Source organism: Felis catus, chromosome E2 (assembly GCF_018350175.1).
Source record: "Felis catus isolate Fca126 chromosome E2, F.catus_Fca126_mat1.0, whole genome shotgun sequence".
NCBI classification, from domain to species: Eukaryota; Metazoa; Chordata; class Mammalia; order Carnivora; family Felidae; genus Felis; species Felis catus.
Genome location: NC_058382.1, coordinates 51,676,442 through 51,682,551, shown reverse-complemented (window position 1 = coordinate 51,682,551; position 6,110 = coordinate 51,676,442). Strand labels below are relative to the sequence as shown.

The 6,110-nt window shown below is 48.5% G+C and overlaps 1 long non-coding RNA gene across 1 annotated transcript in view; it reads left to right on the top strand.

The window, feature by feature from the left end:
• The first annotated feature begins 546 nt into the window (after nucleotides 1-546).
• The window catches only part of LOC123382328, a 55,933-nt gene continuing 50,369 nt past the window's right edge, over nucleotides 547-6,110 (top strand). The window contains exon 1 of the long non-coding RNA XR_006590550.1: nucleotides 547-2,345. This is a non-coding gene — a long non-coding RNA (uncharacterized LOC123382328). The remainder of the gene's footprint in view (nucleotides 2,346-6,110) is intronic.

Genomic DNA, 6,110 nt, shown 5'->3' with positions numbered 1-6,110 from the left:
TCCATTAGCGCTGACAGCCCCTTTCCATAAATGTGCCGTATCCAAGCAGGCCCTGGAAATAAATGGCACTGCTCAACCAACAGCTATGAATTAGCTAAGACAAGCCTCTGTTATTTTTTGGGGAATGTATCAAATGAACATTTCGCATCTTTTCACATCACTTTTGATGAGCTCTGGACCAAAATTTATGGGAAAGCTTTGAAGAAATCGCATCTCCTTGAATTCCAGTTCTGCGTATTAAGCCAACTTTTCTTAGTTAAGGACTGAGGAGTCAGTAGAGAAATTTAATTCTAGGAGAGGAATCGTTAAGATTAGCACAGCTCATTCTCGGGAATGGAGGCAGGCAGGCATCATCTGAAAGTGTTGGCTTGGAGTTTCACGCCCTGGAAGAGCTGGGTCCCTTGTTCTGTGTTTCCACAGGGGTTAGGCTTATGTTTGAGTTCTGCTACCTTACTATCAGTGTGACTTGTGGTAAGTAAGTGAATCATTGTAATCCTCAGTTTTTCCCTCAGTAAAGTGGACGTAATCATTCTATCTGCTCCGGAGGATTAGGGTGAAGGATCACAAAAATAATTCATATATGGAGTTGAGCCCAAATTAGGTGTCCTAAAGCAGAGACTATTAGGAACAGTAGTTGTTGTGTCTTGTAGAAACTTCTATCAGAGGTGGGGCCAGTTTTGTACAATGATAGATTAAAAATATCTGGAACGTGTTAGAATTTGAACTCTTGGGGGAGGGAAAGTCTTTGTCCTCAGGGTCAAACACAGTGCCAGGCACATTCTGACTTGGCTCAGAGATATGTGTCTAGTAACTGAGCCAAATCGTGTGTCGTTTTATAGATGAAGGAAACAAGGTCAGATGTAGCGGAGGGTTTTTCCAGGTTGCACAGATGGTCAGCGGCAGAGCGAGGATGGAACCTTGTGGTCCTGGCCGTTCCTCTGGTGCAACTGGCCCATTTAGCGTTGTAGAGTACAGGCTGTTCTGGAAAAGAGCTGGGGTGGGGGGCAGAGTCCTAAAATCCTGACCAGCTGCAGCTCAGGGGGCAAAAACTCATGTTTTTAGTGGAACCTCGTGGTCGATTGTCTGAACCATTGTCTCCCTAGCATTCTTCACCACCTCCCCAAAGCCTACCTACTTTGCACTGTGCCTACCCAGCAAAGTCACAACCCTGATCAGTGTTGAATCTGTCTTGCCCCCAGGCTCCTGAGCTTTGTGGGAGAAAAGCCACCTGACGGATAGGATGTCATCGTCGCAAATATATGGATTCCAGGGCTTCCGGAAGCTCCCAGGACGTAGCGGACACTTGGTATATCTTTATGGAGAGGGGGTGTGAGTGAGGGCACGAATGAACCAATCTTGGTCCAAATAAGGAGCCATAGTTGTCTTCGGGCAGTTCCTCGCCCATCCCCTAAGTCCTTGAGCTCAACAACAGAAAACAGCTGTACGTCACTCCCTGGCCTTCAAATCCCAGCTCACCACCATCACCATCAGCACGTTCTCGGGCAATTTAATCTCTCAGTGGCTTTTGTGACCTCATCTGGATAACGGGTTTGGTGGGAGGAGTTAACGGATTAATTCATGTAAAGTGCTTTGCGCATTAATTGGCACATCTATAAATATTAGCCTATTATTAGTACCAGGACTACAGCCGCCCCTCCCTCTGACCCTCAGGCACGGGAAGAAGACCTCGTCCCAGGTACTTGGAGACACTTGGGGCAGCCAGGTGGGGACGCTTTCATATTCTCACTCCGCTGCCAGATTATAAACTGGGGAGACACATCCTCCAATGGGCATTTCAGCAAGATCGGGACTTCAGGCGTTGCTTTGGGATAGGCGAGGGCGTAGTATGGCAGAAATTTCCAGGAGAAATCAAATCTGGGGTCATCGAGGATAACGCCCTCACCGTGCACCTGGGAGAACTGAAACCCTATAGTGTAAACTCTGACAGTCAATTTTTTTCCTCTTTGTCTTGCAAATGCCTGATTTAAGCGTTGATTGCCTAGGCGTCCACTTCAAAGGGGCACCCACTTCAAACACAGCTATCTCAAATAAACATGTTGGCAGCCAGGTGACCAGATAAACACCAGGCGCCCCACCCTCCAGCCCCCAGGCTGGCTCCTTTGTTTCAGAGATCTTGGTTGATTTCAGCCGTGGGTAACTGACACTTGGGGCCACCTGTTTTTCCTCCTTTGGCGCTTTAAATTCCCACTCTTGTGTTTTAAATTCACCCAAGACACCCTGGGCCCCCACCCACCACTCCGATGAAAGCAGAACCCCAGGCCTGCTCTCTCTCTACCTGTGACCGTGCTGGACGAGTCAGGTGTGCTACGTCATTTCCAGGACGTGTAAGTGAGCTTTTTTCCCCCCCTAAGTTTCTTGATGGTTATTGCTGAAGGCGTCTTGCAATCGAATATTAAGAACCACAAGTGTTGGTCTGATCACAACTGGTTATGGAGAGGCCCGTGGGGGAAGTGACTGACTCCCGGACTGACACTAGGGCCCAGGCATGTGGACTCCGGGGGAAGAATATTTCTCATGCTGTCAGGCACACAGCACACGGGCCATGATTTATTCTGGACTTGAATCTGCCTCGATGCCGGTCGATCTGTGTGCCCTTGGGCCTCCCTTGGTTTTTCCTAACGCGAGAGGGACCAGCTTCATTGTGCACTCCTGCCCTCTGCTGGGCGATGCGCGTATTGGCGCAGGGGCTCCCGCTCCGGAAGTGCGCCCAGAGAGCCAGCCAGAGGCCACAGGGCCAGTGCCTAAGGGGAACAGGCAATCCTTGGGTCCCCTGAGGGTGTGTGGGTGTAGGGTGGTTCCTGGGAACCCAGGAGGGAAAGATCCTGCTTTTATTAAAGGAGCAGGGGTCGAGCAGGGGGAGTTTGATTAGTGTTTCTTTCAAGCAGAGCATCGGAAAGGCCACTACTGCAATCACCACACCCCACCCCTTCCTAGGTCTAGAATTGCAGGCATATTGCCAAGAGGCATTTTGCAGGATTCCTGGTCTTGTCCAGTTGGAAGTCTGGAAGGGCGGACGCAAAGACTAGAGAAGGGATTAAAAGAATTGCTGCGTGTAGTCAGTGTTATAAAAAAGATGGTCAGGGGCGCCTGGGTGGCGCAGTCGGTTACGCGTCCGACTTCAGCCAGGTCACGATCTCGCGGCCCGTGAGTTCGAGCCCCGCGTCGGGCTCTGGGCTGATGGCTCAGAGCCCGGAGCCTGTTTCCGATTCTGTGTCTGCCTCTCTCTCTGCCCTTCCCCCGTTCATGCTCTGTCTCTCTCTGTCCCAAAAATAAATAAACGTTGGAAAAAAAAAAATTAAAAAAAAAAAAGAAAAAGATGGTCAGGTTAGCTGTGACTGAGCCCAGCTTCCAGCGTGCCCCTTGCTGCGCCAGAGGAGAGGGTGGCCGTCTCCCCGTGAACCCCGTGGCTCTCCATCACAGCGCTCATCTCTTGCCTACGGAGTTCCTCGCTCTTCTTGGAAGCTCCGCGAGGGTAGAGCTTGTGTTTACCTTATCTAGTATACATGAGGTGCTCGATAATTAGTTATTGACCGACCAATGAAAATCCCTGTTGGCTGCCTCTAAGGCATGCTGGTAGGGTACAGACGACAAGTTATTTTATGTTTTAGAATAAGTACCTGCAGCAGTGGGTCATTATGTTACAATGTCTGTTTCCAGTATGTTTAGTATCACAGCCCGAGGGACCGGAGGGCACCGAAAATGTGAAGTGATCTCAGCTTCCAGTGTTAAGCCTGCCCTTTCCTTAAAGGCGCGACCGCCTGAGTAGTGAACATGAACTCGATTGTGCCTTATCTGCACAAAATGTGTGCTTTGCTTTACCAGGGTTTGATATGGGGTCTGGCATTTACTGGCTGTGAGGATTTGGGCAAGTTATTTACATTGTAAGTTTCTGTTTTTGCCTCTGTTCAGTGGAGATATCAATAGTAACTATTTCAGGGGTTCCCCTCCCCACCAAAACAAGAAATAAGTCATGGATTTCACTTACCTGGTACCACGGCTGGTACATGGTAGATGCTTAGTAAATATGAGTAGATATTATGTTGCCAGAGGAAGAAAGAAGAGGAGGAGAAGGAGAAGGAGAAAGAACTGGGTATGGCTGTTTCTTCAGGTACAAGCGATGCTGTTAACGTTGGGTATTACATTTCCTTCCTTAATTAATGACTACATTTTAGGTTTCAACTTCTCTCGTTATCTCATTGGAAAAAATCACATTATTATTATTAAAAAATATTTTTTTTATTTGTTTTTGAGAGACAGAGGCAGAGTATGAGCAGGGGAGGGGCAGAGAGAGAGGGAGACGCAGAACCCAAAGCAGGCTCCAGGCTCTGAGCTGTTAGCACAGAGCCCGACGTGGGGCTTGAAATCACAGACCGTGAGATCATGACCTGAGCCGAAGTCAGACACTCAACCAACTGAGCCACCCAGGTGCCGAAAAATCACTTAAAAAAAAAAAAATAGCACTTCTTGGGTTGCCTGGCTGGCTCAGTCAATAGAGCATGTGACTCTTGACCTCCAGGTCGTGAGTTCGAGCCCCATGTCGGGGGTAGAGTTTACTTCATAATAATAATTAAAAAAAAAGGATTTCTTTTTTTTTCTTATTTCAAGAAATACCTTCTCATTACCGAGAAATCAGAAAATATACAAAAGCTCCAAAAGAAGAAAAGTTACCATCAACCCACCAGAATTAATTCCTCTATAACCTTTGAGGCATTTACATGTTATAGAGCTTCGATCATTAAAATCACTCTGCTTTGTGACATGTTCTTCTTACTTTTTATCCTGATTCTTGTCTCATAACAGCGGAAATTAAGTTTTTAGGGGACCATTTAAAAGCTGCAGTTTCTACTTATACGGGCTCACTATAACAGAGTTAGAGAGTTCCCTGTTGAGGGACATTGTGTCATTCGAAAACATACCGTCTGACCGTACACATTGTGTCTGTGTCCGTCCTCGCGGTGACTAAACCTTTGCACACGTTCTGAGGTTGCTAGATTGACACGTACAGTATCTGTGAGGATAATTTGCTCCAGTACCATACGTGGATTAATTCTTAGAACCAAGTCACAAGCCTCCGCTAAATGTCAAAAGTGGTGAACGATGGAGAAAGGGCTTGCATCCAAACTCCCAATGCTGGACTTCCTTCACTGTCCTGAATCTTTCTCTTGGTCCGTGCATCTGCCCGCTGCTGTCCATGCTCCACCCTCCTTCCAGATTTGTAAAAGGCGGTTTCAGCTGCTTCCCGCTCCTCTCGGTGGACCACTGGGCCGTGGACCCAGCGGTGTGCTGGTAAATCTTGAACAACTGGCTCTCCTGAGGGTGAGGGAAGCCCTGCTTTATAGCGATGGCCGATTTCTGTGGTGCAAACAATCCCACCAAGGCCATTATCAAGCGGCCAGCGCTCGGTATCCGCTGAACCCGAACGGGATGTTGCCTGGAGGGCACAGTCAGCTCTCAAGAGTTGGAATGAGCCGGCTTGGCTCTGGATGTCAATGGGTCCTCAATACAGCCGCCTATCCCCCTTCCTTCCCCGAGGGAGTCTCGAAGTTCAAGTTCTCTTCATTCCTTTGTTTTCAGTCTGCCTTAATGTCCTTGAGAAGAACCGGGTGCAAAAGAAACACCTCACTGTCTGTTCCCGCCACGTACCCCCCCCCCCCCCAGAATATTTTCCATCTTGTTGTAGAGAGTTTATGCTTCCTGGAGATATACGTGTCAGATGTCAGAAACATGCTTTTGCATCAGTGCTTCCATCTGACAAATCAAAAAGTTGCAGACAGGTGCCCAGGCATGCAAATTGCATCTCAGTATTTTCAGCAATTCCTGCGCATCCCTGTGTGTGTCCGGGCTCCTCCTGGGTGCAGCTGGCCAGTAAGACGGGCCGGGCCATAAGCTGAGCTCTTTGCAGGGCCTCACAACTGGGCTGGACAAGTTGCATACCTTATCCTGCGGCTTCGCCCTCAGAATAAGCGCGTGTGGAAGGCTATTTTCTTCCCCATCCCACAGAAAAAAGGAAACAGGTGTTTAGGACCAAACCCCTCTCGCTGATGATCAAGTCCAGGTTTGTCTTCTGAGTCGCTCTGTAGCAGCCCGTC